Genomic DNA, 18,809 nt, shown 5'->3' with positions numbered 1-18,809 from the left:
TTGCCTTACAAGCTTACCTAAATATTTCCACTTGGAAAGACATAGGGTTAGATTTGTAGAGGGGTTATTTTTACATAAACAGAAATACCTTGCATCGTCGGTACACCTTGCTCTTTTGTATTAAGCACAGTTTAGCAATGCGTCTCGGCTGGCGCTCCGTGAGCTCGTGGGCGTCGAGTCGCTGGACGGGCTGCGGCCCAGAGCGGGATGGTTGTGTGACCGCGGATCTGGCCGCCACCCACGGGGCACTCGGGTTGTTTGCAGACTTCTGGAGACACGAGCCTCACGCCTGAGGGCAGCCTCGCACGCTCTTTCTGTGCCAGCTTTTCGAGAGGACGCGTGTCCAGAGGCAGACCTGCCTGGTCCAGAGAAGGCGGTTTATATTCGGCCTCCGTAAGGGCACGGCCGTTTCCCACCAGCTTTCTTGAAACCGCGTCTCTCCTGCTTTCTAACTTTGGCCAACACGACAGGCACAGCGGTACTTTGTGTTTATGTTATTTTCATTTCCCTGATTCCTGGAGAGGGTGAGCCTATTGTGATAAGTTTGCCTCAGACTCTGTTCTTTTGCTCATATTAAACCGTTTCTTCTTTCTTTGGGCTCTGGGGCGCATCTTATGCCCTCAAGATAGCCGCCCTCGTCTGCTACGGCATCTGTCGGTGCCCTGTGGGTGCCCAGCACGTGGTGACGGCAGCCTCGCCCCTCTTCCTGCAGAGCCCGCTGAGCCGGTACTGGGGCAGCGAGGGGGCGTGCACTGGAAGGAGACATTTTGGACCTGACCTCCTGGACGGGACTGGGTACCTACGGGGCTTGGAGACGGGCTCGGCAGTCCTCGGGGGGCTGGAGGGCAGAGGGCACACGCGGCATTTCACCCCCGCTCTCACCGTGGAGGTGAATGAGCTGTCTCCTGGGTTTGGGGGGCTCAGTCCGCCTCACCTGGGGAGACCTGGGGTCAGGCACAATGGCCCAGCACAGTTGGGGGGTCTCCAGAGACAAGCACATGTGCCCCACGAGAGGTGCCACCTCCACGGGTTCGGGCCCCCGCCAGCCTTGGGGGGCTTTGACTTCCTCCCATCCAGAGCTTTGCCCCCGTGTCCGCGCGCGGAGGACAAGGGCAGCGTGCAGGGGGCACCCATAACGACGGACCCCATGAGGGCCCGGGCCCCCAGGAGAGCCGCGTCTCTGCCCCACGGGGGTATCCCCAAATCGCACTCTGCCCCCAGCCCGCCCGGCACTGCCTCGGACCAAGAGCGCGTTCCCGGGGAGCCAGGCTGCTGGCTGCCCCCCAGGGGCACCCTCTCCAGCTCTCCCAGGGGCACCCTCTCCAGCTCTCCCAAGCGGACGCCCAGAGCCAATGCCGCACTCAGGCGTGCAGCGCGGCTCGGACGGGCAGGGCGAGGCCTGGTTTCCTTCACCCCGTTTTATCGAGACACTTCGCCGAGTGAAGCGCGTGGACGGGCGCCCACGATGGTGACCACGCCACGGTTCAGACGCTGAGCCCGGAGCAGCGCCACTGCCCGCAGACCCCCGCTCCCCTTTCCTGCGCACGGGCAACTCCGCCTCTGGTTTTTCCGTGGAGTCGGCCTTTCCTAGAACGCCACACAAACGGGGGCGCAGTGTGAAGGTGGCCGCACGTGGCTCCGTGCGGAGAGCCTCGGGCTTCTGCGATTTGCCCGCGGTCTTGAGCCGTCGGGCGCCTGCTGCGCAGAGCTCCTCCACGTGGGCGAACCACGGCGAGCGCCTCCTTTCCCAGGGCTGGTGTGCGTTGTTTCTGCTTGGCAGCTCCTAAGAAGGAAGCTGCCACAGACGCGCAGGTGGCTCCTCCATGGCTATTTGTTTTTACTCCTCTTGGGAAAATACCTGAGAGAGGGATTTCTGGGTCCTATAGTGAGTGTAATATAACTCGGTGAGAAGCTGCTTTCAAAAGTGAGTATGCCGTTTTGAACTCCCAACCCGCATCATAGGAGATTTTCATTGCCAACACTTGGTTTTGGCAGACTTTGGAATTTTAGACGTAGGATTGTGGATATGTAGAAGTATCTCCTTGTGATTTAGATTGGCATCTCCCTAATGACCGTCTTTCCTTGTGTCTTTTTCCTTGCCATTCACCTACCATCTTTGATGAAGTGCCCATTTTAAAAATCAAGTTTTATCAGATATAGGTTCTCGCTCACACATGTGCTTTACAAATATTTTCTTCCAGTCGGGCTTGCCTTTGTAATTTTTTCGGAGTCCTTCAAAGAACAAAAGCTGTCTGCATCTTTCATAGGGCACCTCAGTCTAATTCAACAAAGCCTCGTCTTCTACTTGTCCCGGCTCTTTTAGAACCCAGGGGCTGTCACGGTTGTTTTGTAAAGCCAGATGCCCCACCCCTCGCCTCCACCCCTTCGCCTGACCAGCCCCTAATTATCCTGCAGATTCCCAGTTTCATGCCCTGTTCTCCTTAGGTACTTCTTCTCTGTGTCTCAGTTTATTTGATTCAATCTTGGTTGAAACTATATTTAGTTTCATAGGTTATAAGTGTTGATGTAACTTAGGGAAGCACTGAGTGAAGGGCTTTGATTTGGAAATGGGAAGCCCTGAGTTTGTTGAAAAGAAAATGGAAGAGGTGAGCAGAAACTGTAAATTAAATGTTCCATTTTGTCACCATAAAGTTGTTACTGTGTAGGTTTGTTTACTGTGAAGAATAAAAGGCTTTGTATAATACTGAAAGTTTTGTGCAACACTTCCAAAAAGAGTTGACTTGTAACCTTAAGATTTTATATGTATGTTAAAAGAAACCATATTTCTCAGGATATTTGTTATAGAAAACTGTCCTTATTAACTTAAAATTGCAAGTGATGTTCATAGAGAGTACATTGACTCTCAAACAACTAATAATTAACATACTCAGTTTGACCTCGATTATTTTGTGTAATTAGATAATCAATTGCTACATTAAAATGCACTGTCTCTGACTTTTTAAAAAAGTTTATGTTGGTGAGGTTTGGTAAAATAACTTTTTTCTTTTATAGTGTGTGCTCTTTGTGTACTAAGAAATCTTTGCCAAGTTCAAGTTCACAAAGAATTTTTTCCTAGGTTTCTTTCTAGAAGTTTTACAGTTTTCTTTCTGACATTTAGTTATTTGATCTATTTCTACTTAATTTTTGTATATAGTATAAGAGCCTAGGTTTCACTTTTTCCCGTGGGGTATCCAATTGTTCTGGAATCATTGGTTACAACTTCATCCTTTCCCCATTGGCAACTTTGTCACAAATAAACTGATCACACGTGTGTGGCTCTAACTCCTGGCTCTCAGCTCTGTTCTGTTGATCTGCACGTCTGCCACGAGTCAATATGACACCGTCTTGCTCACGTGGTGTCATGGTAAGCCTTGAAATCAGGTGGTCTAGGTCCTCCAACTTTGTTGCTTTTCAAAAATTGTTCTTGGCTATTCTATATTCTTTGTGTGGCCATTGTAGCAGTTTGATATAGTTAGGAATTTCAAAAATAGATATTAGATTATGTTTATAAACTGGTCTGTACCTGAGCATGATTAAACTATGATTAGGGCTTTGACTGGGCCATGTCAGTAGGGTGTTGAGTGCCCCCCCCCACCATGGGTGAGGACTCACGGTTAAAAGACATGGCAAAGGACACTGTTGGAGTTTCAATGTTGGAGTTTCAATGCTGGAGTTTTGATGCTGGAATCTTGAGGTGGAGCCTGGGAAGTGCATACACAGGAGAAGAACACAGAGGAAGAGAGGCGGCTCCTTAGACATGGCAGAAACCCCAGGAAGAGAGCAGAGCTGTTTGCCTGATAGTCTACAGCTGACCTTGTGGAGAAAGCAGAGATGCTGAGCCCAGAGAGAAATAAGCCCCGGGAAGAGAGGAACCAGGAAGCCTGAGCCCTTGCAGACGTTGGCAGCCATCTTGCTTGAACACGTGGCCAAAGACTTTGGAGAAGGAAATAACTTACACTTTATGGCCTGATAACTGTAAGCTTCTACCCCAAATAAATACCCTCTATAAAAACCAACCAATTTCTGGTATTTTGCATCAGCACCCCTTTTCCTGACTAATACAGCCATATAAATTTTAGAATCAGCTTATCAATTTTCAAAAAGTCCCATGGCAATTTTTGTGAAAATTGGCATAAATATATGAATCAATGGGGGTCGAGTTAAGATTTTAACAATCTTGCTTTTTTCAATCACCATAAGCATATAATCTCTCCACATTTTTTTGAGTTTTCTTTAATTTCTCTATATTGAACTTGCATTTTATAACTGCTAAGCTAATTTATTAGTAACAGTAGCTTGCTAGAATTTTACATACACAATTTTCATCTACAATTATAAAACATATTTATTTTTTACTATTATTAAAATAGTGATAAATTTACTATCTCACCTATTGTTTTCTATCTCTTTGCCATTTATTTATTTTTTTTGCCTTATTGCATTCACTGGCTCAGAACTCCAGTGTAATTTCAAGTATAAGTGGAAATTTTTGTTTTGTTCTTGATCATAGGGGGAAAACAGTTCATCTTTCACCACTAAGATGTCAACTGTTTTTCTGAGATGCCCTTCATCATTTTCGGCTTTTAACAATAGAAAAAATTGGCATTATTTCTTCCTTAAATGTTTGACAGAATGCAGCATAAAGTCATCTGGGAATGGAGTTTCTGTTGTCAGAGGGATTTGACCAAGAATTCTGTTTCTATCATGAGCACAGTGGTATTCAGGTTATCCCGTTCTCCTTGGGTGCACGTGGGTAATTTGTGTCTTTCAAGTTGTGGAGCTGATGGCCGCCAAATTGTCCCCAGGACCCCTTGATTGCCCTTTTGTGGTCTGCAGGTGTTGGTGGCACACCGTTTTCCATTCCTGAGACTGACAATGGGTGTCCTCTTTTTTTTACTTCTTGATCAGATTAGCTAGAGATTTTATTGGCCCTTTCAGAGAACCAGGTTTTGGTTTCTTTCATTCTCCCTATCCCTTTTTTTCTATGCCTTTGGTTTCTGCTCTTCATTATCTCCTTCTTTTTACTTACTGAGGGTTTCATTTGTTCTCTTTTCTTTCAGTTTCTTTAGGTAGAACTTTAAATAATTTTTGAGTCCTTCTCTTCTGATGCAAGCATGTGACGCTATCAGCTCTACATACTGCTCTTAACAGCGTTCCACAAATTAAAAAAATATTTATTCCTCCCCACCCTCACCCCACCCACTTGACGTTTGCGCTTGCTGTCTGCTCGTCGTCGTCGTCTTCTTTTTAACCGCCTCCCCTCCCCCGCCACTGTCTTCTCTCTGTGTCCGTTCACTGTGTGTTCTTCTGTGTCTGTTGTGTTCTCATTAGGTGGCTCCGGGAACCGATCCTCGGACCTTCCAGAGTGGGAGAGAGGCGATCACCTCCGCTCCCTAGTTCGCTGCGTCTCTTGTTGTCTCTCCTCTGTGTCTCTCTTGTTGCATCCTCTTGCTGCGTCAGCTCTCCGTGTGGGCAGCACCACTCCTGGGCGGCCTGCACTGCTGCGCGGGGTCGCACTCCTCCGTGGGGAGCACCCCTGTGAGGGGTGGCACTCCTTGCACACGGCAGCTCTGCGTGGGCCGGCTCACCACACAGACCAGGAGGCACCGGGTATTGAACCCTGGACGTCCCATATGGTAGGCAGAAGCTCTGTCCATTGACCCATATCCTCTTGCCTCATCTTTTTTAGGAGGCATTGGGCAACAAATCCCGGACCTCCCATGTGGGAGGGAGGCACCCAATCACTTGAGCCACGTCAGCTCCCTGCTTGTTATGTCTCTCATGGTGTTTCCTCTCTGTGTCTCTTTGTTGCATCACCTCGCTGCATCACCTTGTTGCGTCAGCTCGTCTCACCTGCCTGTCGCGTCAACCCGCTGTCTTGCTGGTCTTCTTTCGGAGGCACCGGGAACTGAGCATGGGACTTGCCACGTGGTAGGTGGGTGCCCGGCTGCTTGAGCCACATCCACTTCCCTGCTTTCCACAAGTTTTATATATTGTATTTTCATTTCTATTCAGTTCAAAGTATTTTCTGTTTTACTGTATGAGTTCTTCTTTCACTTGTGGGTTATTTCAAATTATGTGGTGTAGTTTCCAACTATTTGTATAACTTTCCAGATATTTTTCTGCTACTCCATCCTAGTTTGATACCAGTGCAGTCAGAGAAGATATTCTTATGGCTTCTTCCCATTTAAATTTATTGCAACTTCTTTTCAATGGTCTAGAACAGGGGTCCTTAACCTTTTTTGTTCCACGGACCCCTTTGCCAGTCAGGTGAAAACCACAGTCCACTTACAAAGTCCACGCTTTACTGTTTATTATTTAAGAAATATATCACACCCACACCAACACATCCCCACAAGAATAATGCTTTTTTGAAATTCAATTCAAGCTCACAGAGCCTTAGTTAAGAACCCCTGATCTAGAATATGGCCAACTTGGGGGCATTTTCCAAAGAACGTGTATTCTGCTTACATTGGAGAGAGTGTCCTATATCAATTAGGTTAAAATGGTTGATAATGTTCAAATCTCCTTTGTCCTTATTAATATTTTGTCTACTTGTTCTATCAATTATTGAGAGGAATGCTAATATTGCCAACGATAATTCTGGATTTGTCTATTTCTCCTTGAAGTTCCATCAGTCTTTGCTTCGAGTATTCTGAAGCTCTATTATATGCATAGACATTTAGGTTTGTTATGTGTTCTTGATAATTATGAATCCCATCATTTGGAATAGTGTCCTTATATAAGGTAATATTTGGTTGTCTAAACTCTACTTTGGCTGATATTAACATAGCCACCCCAGCTTTCCTTTAATTTTTGTTTGCATGGTATATCTTTTCTTATCCCTTAATTTATAAAAGATATATTTAAAGTACATTTCTTCCAGGCAGCACATAGTTGGGTCTCACTTTTTAAAATACAATCTGACAATCTATCTTTTAACTGGGGCACTGAAACCACTTATTTTAATGTAATAATTGGTACAGTTGAATATAAATCTGTAACCTTGTTCTTTGTTTTCTGTTTATAAACATCAGTACTTTGTTACTTTTTTCCCTGTTTTGCCTTCCTTATTTTAAATGGAATATTACTATTCCATATTTTCCTCCATTGTTGAAAATACCTAAACCTTTTTATATTCTGGGTGGCTGGTGTTCACAGTAGACATCTGTAACTGACATGTTCTACCTTCCAATAATCGATACAAATGCATGTGTAGTGTGTGAACCTGACAAAGGGTAGCCCCATTTTTGTGCTGTTGTGGAGAGACATTTCAGTACTTCTCCTGGTACAAATGCCACAACCCATTGTCATCATGTTTTCTTTAAACAAACAGTTACCTTTCAAAGGGATATAAAATCGAGGGAAAATTTTCTTTATATTTACCTACACAGTAACCATTTCAGGATTGCTTCATGTATTTGCATAGATCTGTTTTTCCATCTGAATTCTCCCAGCTTTCTTTGGTCAGGAAAAGCCTTTCTACCACATTCAAAAAGATATTTTCACTGGGCATAGTTCTCTAGATGGACAGTTCTCCGCCAGCAGTTTTAAAATGTTCTGTTGTCTCCCAGCCTAGATGGTCCCTTATGAGAAGTATGCTGTCATTCTAAATGTTTTCTGTCTTTAAAGAAAGTCTTTTTTCTCTGTCTGTATTTAAGATTTTTTAATCTGATTTTAAACAATTTGATTATGATACACCTTTGTGTGGTTTTCTTTCTGTTTCTTCTGATTGGGATTTAAGCCTCTTGAATTTGAGGGTTTATTGTTTTCAATAAATGTGAAAATATTTTGGCCATCATTTCTTCAAATATTTTTTCTGCTCCATCCCTCCTTGGGTACTGCAAATATATTTATGTTGGAATGCTTCTTCTTCTCTCATAGCTCACTGAGTTTGTGTGTGTGTGTGTGGTTTTATTTTTTAAGCATTTATCTCTTTGATCATCTTTTAATATTTGCTATCTAGAAGTTCCATGTAGGTATACTTTTTCATAGGTTTATTGAAGTACAATTTACATACAGTAAAATTCACCTTTTTGGTATACAACTCTGAATTTTAACAACACATCCAATCACATAATCACTACCTTAATCAAAATATAGAATAAGTTCATCACCCTAAAATATTTCCTCATGTCCCTTTGTGAATCAAACCTTCCCCTCACTCCACTCCCAGCTGCTGGCAAGTTCGTGCTTGCCCTTTAAATCTGGCTTGTTCTGAATGCCATATAAGTGCAATCATAAACTCTGTAGTATTTTGTGTCCAGGCTTCTGTGAGTCAGCATAGTGGGTTTGAGATTCATCTGTGGTTTTGGTTTTGTTCTGTTTTTGTATTAACAGTTCTATACTTTTTATTGTTGAGTATTCCATTGTAAGAATTTACTACTCCACCTTTATCCATTTTCTACTTGAAAGACTTCAGGGTTGTTTCCAGCTTGGTTTTTTAAATTACAAACAAAGCCACTTGAAACATAAGGATTTAGTATGAACCTAAGTTTGCATTTTTCTTGGATAAATACCCAGGCATGGAATTGCCAAGTCCTATTTAACTGTATTAACTTTTTGAGAAACTGCCAAACTGTTTTCCAACATGCTTTCCCATGTTGATGTTTGAATTATACTTGTTCCACACTGTAGCAGATTTTTAAACAATTAAAATAGATGTGCAGTGCCATCTCATTGTGGTTTTATTTGCTTTTCACTAAAGTCTAATATTGAGTTTCTTTATATATACTTATTTTTCACTTGTATATTTTCTTGGGTGAAATATCTGCTCAAAATCTTTTGTCCTTTTTAATCAGATTGTTTTCTTATTATTGAATCTTGAGTGTTCTTTACATATTCTGGATGCAAGAGCTTATCAGATATGTGCTCGGCAAGTATTTTCACCCAGTTTTAAAATTTATCTTTCTAGTGATGTGACAAAGTTTCTTTTTTTTTTAAAGGAGGTTTTAGGGATTGAATCTGGGACCTCATGTATGTAAAGGAGGCATTCAACCGCTGAGCTATACCTGCTCCTCAACAAATTATTTTGAAGAGCAGAAGATTTAAATTTTGGTGAAATCTATTTTATCAGTGCTTCCTTTAAAGGATCATGCTTTTGGTGCTCTATCTAGGAAACCTTAGCATAACCCAAAGTTCCAAATATTTCCCCTTTGTTCCTTTTAAGAAGTTTTATAGTATTGGGTTTTAAATTTAGGCCTATGAGCCATTTTTAGTCATCATTGTATCTGTGGAAGTCATGGATCAAAGTTTTTTTAATATATATGGAATCCAATTCTCCTAGCATCACTTATGGGAAAGTCTGTCCTTTTAATTTGCCTTCACACCTGTTTTGAAAAGCAACTGACCAAACATGTGTGGGTCTATTTTGCACCCTCTAGTCTGTTCTCCTGATACATATGTCCACACTTTCACCAATACTACCCTGTCTTTACTACTGCAGTTTTAGAATAAGTCTTGAAATCAGGTAGTGTGGGTCCTCTAACTTTTTTCTTTGTGCTCTTCTACTTCCTTTGACTTTCTATATAAGTTTTTGAAAAATCATGTCATTTTATACAGAAATTCCTGCTGGACTTTTGATTAGGACTGCAATGAATCTGGAGACCAATTTGGAGAGAACTGATATCTTAATGATATTCAGTCTTCCAATCCATGAACATAGTATATCTCTCCATTAGGTAGATCTTCTTCTAACTCTTTCATTACTGTTTTGCAATTTTAAGTGCTACTGTATGTAGTACATTTATCTCAGAATTTTTTGTGTTCATTGCTACTATACACACAAATTTACCTCTTGTGCTATAAACAACAGTGAAACATGAACTCTCTCTGGTAAGTTATGGTCACTGTGATGGCAAAACCAAGATAAGATAATGGACTTTGGTGAGTTAAACCAGGGGTTAGTAAATTTCTTCTGTAAATGCCAAATAATAACCCTGTTTTCAGTTTTGTGGGTCTATTGCAATTAAGCAACTACTGCTGTGGTCATAGTAGCAGCCAAGACAATTCACAGATGAATGGACATGGCTGTTTTCCAATGAAGCTTTATTTATGAATGCAGGGGCTGGGCTGGGCTGGGCCTGAGGACTGCAGTTTGCCATCTCCCAATCTAAGCAAATTGCTGTGCTGCGCTAGAATTTGAGGCTGTAAGTGCAGACCCATCAGGATACTGGAAAGCAGCTGTAAGAGGATATGATTGGTGAGCATGATATGACCTTAGATCAAATCAGGACTGAGGGGCCGAGGAGAAAAGAACCACTCAAGTTCATCAATGCCCTGTGTGAACATGAGTTTGTCAACTCTGAGCACAGGTCACACTGCTTCAGTACATGCCTCAGTACTTGATATATTCACTCAGATGGACATACAAGGCCAGACGCAGAGTCAGTAGAAACCTCACACTCACCCTGCAAGGAGGATAATGCAGGTGAGGAGGTGCGGGGTATGTGCATGCACGTGCGTATCATGTGGGAAGCAACTAGAGAGCTAGACAAACCTAGCACTGGACTCTCCACCAGGCTCCGGTTCCAGAGGTGCCCAGGGCCCCTGGATGGGGACCAGCTAGCCAACACTTTGGGATGCACCTGCAGGCCTGGGTTCACGAGAAGAGCACAAGGGACTGGCCACTTGCATGTAGGCATTCTTGTTTGGCTTCACATCTATTTGTTGTGTGCCCACCGCTGCACTGTGGTAGATGTAGGGGCACGAAATTGACTAGGAAGCAGGTTCTGCCCCATCCAGCAACTTCGGTTCTCAGAAGACTCCTGAGGGGAGGGCTGTGATGCACGATCCCGCTTAAACGGGAGGCTCTGATGGAGGCATCTTTCCCAGGGCGAACTCTGAAGATTTGGCAGGTTTCCCTCTCCAGACCACACATCCTTTCCACCATCCCGCAGCGCCAGTCAGGTTGGACTGGTTACGCTGCTGTGACAAACACCACAGAGCTCCCCGCATCTTCCCACGAGAAGGTGCATTTTGCTCAGCGTCCACAGTGCGTGTGCTGGCGCCCCAGCTCATCCTGCTCACTCACCGCTGAGTGGCTGCTCTGCATCCCAGCCTGTTTTGGCACCAACATTGGCCATCACTGTGGGAAGGGCAGAGGGCCAAGAGCACTACACACCAGTGTTCCGATGCTGCTGTCTCGAGGGAACGCATCCGCTCGTGGTCCACAGGCTGAAGTCACACAGCCACGACCTCCAAAGGGGAGGGAGGACACTCCTGTCCTGGAAGGGGAGGAGCCCTGCTGACGTCTGTTCTGTTCTTGGGGAACGGCAGACCTGAGGGCGTACCTGTATCTGTGTGACACAGGAAGTGCTCTGTCCCTGCTAACGAGCCCCTGCTCCTCTTTGGAATCGTGTGCACGGGTAGGCTGGTAGTTGTCTGTGTCGTCAAGCTCAGTTTGTGCATCGCCCTCCTCCTTCTGCTGGCACTGCTGTCCCCGACTGACTGCACTCTGTGTCCCCCAGAACTATCACAACTACGTCGATCTGAACAGCACGTCTCACTTTTCAGAGTATTTTCTGTCTTCTTCATAAAGCCTGTGTGAGGAGGGGAGGAGGTTGCAGCAGACGCCTTTGGTACCCCATGCCGAGCCCCTGGCCCACCTGAGCGCACCTGCAGCCGCAGGCACAGCCCTGAGCCCCGGTGCCCCCCGCTCCCCACAGCCCGGCCTTCTCTGGGCCCTCGGGACTTGCTCAGACACTGTATCAGTCAGCTGAAGGGTACTGATGCAAAAGACCAGAGATGGGTTGGTTTTTATAAAGGGTGTTTATTTGGGGTAGGAGCTTACATATACCAGGTCATAAAGCATAAGTTCCTTCCTGCACCAAAGGCTATTTCCACGTGTTGGGGCAAGACAGCTGCTGACGTCTGCGAGGGTTCAGGCTTCCTGGGCCCCTCTGGGCTCAACTCCTCTGTTTCCTCCACAAGGTCAGCTGTAGACTAAGAGGCTCTCCAGGCTTTGCCTCTCTCCACAAGGTCAACTGTAGACTATCAGGCGAATGGCTCTGTCTCTCTCCCTGGGGCTCCAGCTTAAGACTTCAGGGTCAAACTCCAACATCAAAACTCCAACATTGAAACCCCCCAACTCTGCCCTCTGCCATGCCTTTTATCTGTGAATCCCCACCCACCAAGGGATGGGGACTCAACACCCTAAGATGTGGCCCAATCAAAGCCCTTATCATAACTCAGTCATGCCCAGGTACAGACCAAATTACAAACATAATCCAAATCTATTTTTGGAATTCATATCCATGTCAACTGCTACAGGCACCTTCAGGGCAGCCTGGGATTTAACGCCCCCCAGTGAGGGATGGGAATCGTGGCTGCACGCCCACCTCCTCATCCCTGTTGGGGGCCCCGCTGCCCGCAGCCCTCCACGCTGCACCTTCCTGCTCCCGGCCTGTGCTCCTGCTCCACAGGGCACTGCTCCCCAGCCTGCCAGGTGAACATGGGACCAACCCCTGCTCCGTGGCCAGGAAAACACGGGAGCAGAGAAGCTCAGTGATTCGCCTGACTCTGTGGTGCTCCACGGGGTGGGGGACGTCCTCCCCCAGGGAACGTTCGGCAATGTCTGAAGACATGCGGGGCTGTCACAGGTGGGGCTCTGCTGGCATCCAGCAGGTGCAGTCCAGAGGCGCGGGAAATCCTACACGGCACAGGGCGGCCCACCAGGGCCCAAGCACCGTCGCACCGAGCTGGGAGCCCTGAGGCTCCCGCCCGCTCCTGCGGGCATCGCAGAGCTAGTTCACGGCTGTTCCGGGGCCAAGGTCCAGATGTGAGCCTGAGCTCAGGCGATTCGGCTTCCACTCAGCACAGCTCAGCTCAAGTGGCACATACTTTGCTGCAGCCCTACTGTGTGTTGGCCCCTGCACGTCGCGCTCATGGCAGGCCCTGCCTTTATGATCCTCACTCATGGAGCCCCTGCCAGCTCCTCCCTGGGCCTCAGAGCCTCGGCAGAGACGTGGCCTCTCCCCACCCCTGGGGACCACGAGGACAGGCGCTCGGCAGCACTCGGACGGCAAGCAGAGGTGGGGGCAGGGAGGCACCAGCAGAGCGCTTGACTGCCCAAGGATCGTAGCATCACCCCGGGGGGCACCAGGCTTGAGGCCACACGAGCCTCTGAGGCTCAAGCACAGCATCCCAGACTCACTGAGTATGACCCACCAGTGAGCACATGTGCACACTCACACCCATGTGCCCCCACATTGCTGGCACACATGCACGTGCAAACAGTGCACACTCACATAGGTATCACATGCATGCACACTCAGCACACACATACACATGCACTTACAGGTGTCACATACACATGCACACTCACAGATATCACACACGTATGTACGCACACTTACAGATTGCGGTCACCCCTCGGGCTGAAGTGTGGTTTGCTGGCCTGGCGAGGGGAGCGGCCGCGGTAGGCCTAATTCCGCTGCCCCCATAAAAGGGTGGTTGGTCGGGCCCACCGCCACCCCTGAAGGAAGCTCGGCATGGGCGCAGAGTGCCCTCGGGTCTCCCCTTCTCGGCAGCCATGCTTCCGCGGCCGCCCCTCCTCCCAGATGGCGCCACCCGATGCCTTGTGGGGCGGCACCCTTCTTCTTCCTTCTCCCTGCGCAGGCGCAGGGCGGAAAATTCCAGTCTGCCCTTTTCCCCTCCCCCGACAGCAGCAACAGCCAGGCGTGGGCGGGAAACTCAAGTCTGCCCTCCACCCCAGCAACAGCAGCCACCAATCCCTAAACCCTGCCCCTTCCCCCAGCAACAGCGACAGCCAATCCCTAACCACCACCCCTCCCCCGTCCAGTACCGCCCACTGACCTTTCGCCGGCAACCAATCAGAACAGGGCGTGGCTTCGACCAATCAGCCTTCCCCAGCCTCTATAAAACTGTTGCCTCTCCCTCAATAAAGTGGACTTGCGTGTTTACCTTGTCTCCGCGGTAGTTCTTCCGCGGTAGTTCTTCTGTCGTGCGCCCTCCAGTCCTGAGAGCCCCCGACAAGGGCCTGGCCTCCCTTGTCCCCAGTTCGTCGCCTGCTTCTCCGGGCGACCCCTTCGTCGCCGGCTTCGCCGGGCGACCCCGTCAGCCGAACCGCGCAACCCCTGTGAGACCGATCCCTCGTCTGCTGCCGGACCGACCCCTCGTCCCAAGCGGGACCAACCCCTCGTCCAAGCTGGACCGACCCCTCGTCCGCAGCCAGACCCCACCTCTACCGACCGAGCAAACCGTCGCAACAGATATCACACGTGTGCGTACGCACTCGGGTATCACATGTACATATGCACTCACAGATATCGCACACATGTATACATGTGCTTAGACATCACAGACACACATCAACATCACACGTACACATGTATGCACTTGCATATGTGCACACAAACGTGTATGCTCACCTGGGCATGCACATGCAGATGCACACATGCGCACACTTACACATGCACGAGCACATGCTCTCTTGCTCAGGGAACACCCTCTTCCTGTGCGTTCTCAGTCCTGGTCACGGTTCTTGACAGCAGATGCTGTTGTGGGGTCTGGCTTCTGACCCCCGGGATCTGTGGGAGAGCTGTTTTTGGGGGTTCACGGCTACTCACTAAGGACAAGCCGCTGACTGCTGCATTTTCATTTTGCTGACGGGTCAGAAGCGTGAGGAAGCTGGACTTGCACGATTCGCTATCCTTTGATGGCTTGTAATAATGCGCTCCACCATCTGCCAGCTCGGGTTCGAGTGAGCCGTCTCCAGCCTGCAAGTCCCCAGGAGAGCCCTCACTGATGAGACCCTCCTCCCCATCCCGGGTGACAACCGGTGTCCGCTCCAACAGCTGATGGAGCCAACTGCCCTGCGCTCTCTCCCAGAGAGGTTGTTTGGCTGTCGTGAGCCTAGGCTTTTATTCCTGATGTGATGATGGTCACGTGCAGAGGGGCCCTGGAGAAGAGCTGCCACGTGGACAGAGGCCTGGGTGACAGGTAGTCATGTGCAGAGGCCACAGACGGAGATTCCATGTGGACAGAGGCCTGGGTGATGGGTAGCCACATGCAGAGGCCACAGAGGGAGATGCCACGTGGACAGAGGCCTGGGTGATGGGTAGCCACATGCAGAGGCCACAGAGGGAGATGCCATGTGGATGGAGGCCTGGGTGATGGATAGCCACATGCAGCGGCCACAGAGGGAGATGCCACGTGGACGGAGGCCTGGGTGACAGGTAGCCACGTGCAGAGGCCACAGAGATGTCACATGGATGGAAGCCTGGGTGAAAGGAAGCCACATGCAGAGGCCACGGAGGGAAATGCCACGTGGACAGAGGCCTGGGTGACAGGTAGCCATGTGCAGAGGCCACAGAGATGTCATATGGACGGAGGCCTGGGTGATAGGAAGCCACGTGCAGAGGCCACAGAGGGAGATGCCACGTGGACAGAGGCCTGGGTGACAGGTAGACACATGCAGAGGCCAGAGATGTCACATGGATGGAGGCCTGGGTGATAGGAAGCCACGTGCAGAGGCCACGGAGGGAGGCACCATGTGGACAGAGGCTGAGCATTGAAGCACCAGGCAAGACGAAGGCCCTTGGCAGTGGGTTTCCCAGCTAACAGCATGTGTTAGACTGCTCAGGGAGCCCTTCCCCACCTCCCACGGCAGTTGATAAAAGCCATAAGTTTGGGGAAGATTGCTACACAGCAATACATAACTTAAACACTCACATTTCTGCCCAAAGGTCCCACATGGATGTAAAAAACTCCTGGGGGGCATTCCCCTGTCATCCGATTTCTACCTGAACCAGTTCAGGGAAGTTTTGTGGATTTCTGGTACATTTATATTTAAAACTGGGTTTATTAAAAAGGAATACAATGATAAAGCACATCTCCATGTACTAATTATAAGAGCTCACACAAAACTGAAAACAGTAACAACCTTGAGAATATTTGCTACGACATACAGTTCTGACTGCTTGACATAATTCTGAAGTGGCTTAGTACCCTCACTTTACAGATCAGAAAACTGAGGCACGCAGAATTTAAATAAGCTGCCGACGGCCACCCCGTAAGGGGCAGGGCTGGAGCCCGTGCTCCACGCTGTTACGCAGCCACTGCCCTTCCAAGGGCAACTCTGCAAACGAAAACGGAGACCCTGGCGGAGCCATCGAGAGCACAGGGCAGCAGCAGGTGAGGCACACCAGAGCCGTCGGGCTGCCCACCTGTGGCGTTTTTTGCCCAGACCCTTTGGAAAGATGAAGCGACTCAGTTCGCGACTAGTTCTTCACCTGGGGGTCTGCAGGTGGGCCCTGGTGATGGTCAATTTCTGGTGGCCATTTGGCCACGTTATGACATTGTTCAAGCAAGCACTGGCCTTACTGTCACTGCGAGTATGTCGCAGATGCAGTGACACCTACAGCCAGCTGAGTGCATCTACAGTCAACAAGGCAGACTGCCCTCTGCAGTGAAGGGGTCTCCTCATCCAGTAAGTTGGAGGTCTAAAAGCCAGAACTGAGGATTTAAGAAGTCACGAGAACTTCCCTACTTCAGCCAGCTTCTCCCGGGCACTTCAACCTCACCTTCTTCAGAGTTCGCAACTTGTGGCCTGATCTATGAAATTTGGGTTTGCCAATGCCAACGGTTGGGTGAACCAATTCCTATGATAAATCTGATATTTACACCCACACATACACATGTATCTTCTTGGTTCTGTTTCTCTGGAGAACCCTGGTACGCCCCTCCCAGAAACCACGCAGTTCTTAGCAGGGCTTAATGTTTGTGTGTCTGAGTGTGTGTGTCTTTCCTGCAACACCCACACTCTCCGTTGCCTCATTCTGGCTTCTCCACCTCCTCATGGCTGTTACATACAAACTCAGTTTCCCTGGAGCTGAAGATGGCTCCCAAGGCCTCCCATCCCTATCCTCGAGACACAGAAATGCTGAGATACTGCGTCTGAATCCACGTGACAGCAGCAGCGTCTCTGACACCAACACTCGCCCAAAGCACGGTCTTCCAGACTGGCTTCAGTTTTCTCAAGAACCTGCACTCGGACATTGTGGGTTGAAACCAGCTTCCCCTCCCATTATGTTTCCTGGCCTCTGGCCCAAGCACAAATGTAACTTGCACGCAAGATAAAAATGTGTGTTTTCCATTTGGGGCTCTGGCTTTACTGAGTAAGTACACAGAGGTGAGATGGCAGGGGAACAGATTCAACAATCCTTAAGAGTATACAACGTCTATGTTTTATTTTCCTTTTGATAAAGCAAAAGCATTTTCCCCAGGAAATCACACCAGCAGGCACACTGTTTCCAAGTCACGGACCTACATCTGCCTTTGCTTGTGCCTGGGGTTGGTCTTACAGTAGATGAACCACCGCCCCCGCCGCTTCACCAGGTAGCAGTCCTTGCAGCGCTTCTTGATGACGCCTTTTGTCTTGAACCCCACAGCAGGCTGCAGACTTGGTAGGAGGCGGCCTGAGAGATGGGAGTCCACGGCTGCGCCAGGCGCCGGGAGATTCGTGCCCACCAAGCCTGCCTTTCGGAGAAGTCCCGGCAGGAATGTGGAGAGCGCGCAGGGGTTCAGGGCGCCAGGTCGCAGGTGCAGGAGCGGGCTCGCGAGGGAGGATGCCACTTTCCTTACGAAAAGAGCTGCCATGTCGGCCCAGCCCACTGGGTAAAGAAAAGAGGCTGTTACAACTTTCCTTGCACTTCCACCTGCTATTTAGAACTTCACTTCTCTGTTGCACTAGGCTTGGGGACACAGGACCAGCAGCAGCACTTCTCCCCTTGAATTTCAAAACTGCAGACGACCCAGCTGAGAATTAGAGGGCATTTGATTTGAGAATTGGAAAAAACTGGTTTCCTGTACTTAGCACAAGTGAAGAGTAAAATCTCTACGACGTTTAAAAAAGACCTGCCCGCTGGAGGGGACCTTCAACTGAGGCCACGTCCCTCATAAGTAATTAAACCAGCTCAAGGGGGGTTGAAGGACATGCTGTGGCCCTTCCAGAGAAAGGCAGGAGCTGAGTCCACGTTTCCCCAACGCCAGTCCAGGGCCAGCGGGCGGTGGAACAAACCGTGTTTCCACCCAGCGCCGCGGGGCCACCAGACGCCCCTGCTCGGGAACCCAGGCCTCCCAAGGGCGGCTCCGCGTCCCGCCAGGCTGACGCGCGCAGGGTTAAGGAAACAGAAAGCGGGCAGGGCTGCGCTGGGGCTGCCGCGCCGTCTCCACCGTGAGGCAGCTCGCGCCTGGGGAGGGGGCTCCACGGGCAACCCACGTCCGCCCTGGGCCCCCACGAGGCCGCAAACAGCTCCGACGGCAGCCGAGGAGCGGGGAAACTGAGGCCCACGCGCCCAGGGCCGGCCGGAAGTGCACTCCCGCAGCCCTGACCGGGCGGGACGCTGGGGGGGGGAGGGCCGACACCGCCCCACTCCCCGGTCCCCGCAACCCCAGACCCACGAGGGCAGCAGGACCCCTGACCTGGGAAGAAGACGCACGGGCCCGGCGGGGAGCGTGCCTTCTCCCTACGCCTGCGCCGTAGAGTGTTGACGCCGCCCGCAGCTGCCGCCAGAAAGAAAGATGGCCGCGGGTCACGTGGCGGGGCCCCTCCCGTCCGTCCCAGGGCGCTGGAGGCCGGGGGCGTCTGTCCCTCGAGAGCTGCTGTCTGGGTGCCCGACCCCTGCCTTACGGCCACTGGCGCGCTGGTTTTTGGGGGCGCTTTCAGGAAAACGTGCAGGCATGGGCATAAAAGTGGATATTTGAGATGAAAAAGAGCTCACAACCCATTAGAACTTGTAAACTTGGGCAAACGCCAACTTCAAAAAATTCTAGACAAAATCACATGC

This window comes from Dasypus novemcinctus, unplaced genomic scaffold, assembly GCF_030445035.2.
Source record: "Dasypus novemcinctus isolate mDasNov1 unplaced genomic scaffold, mDasNov1.1.hap2 scaffold_176, whole genome shotgun sequence".
Lineage (NCBI taxonomy): Eukaryota > Metazoa > Chordata > Mammalia > Cingulata > Dasypodidae > Dasypus > Dasypus novemcinctus.
This window is presented reverse-complemented; position numbering follows the sequence as displayed.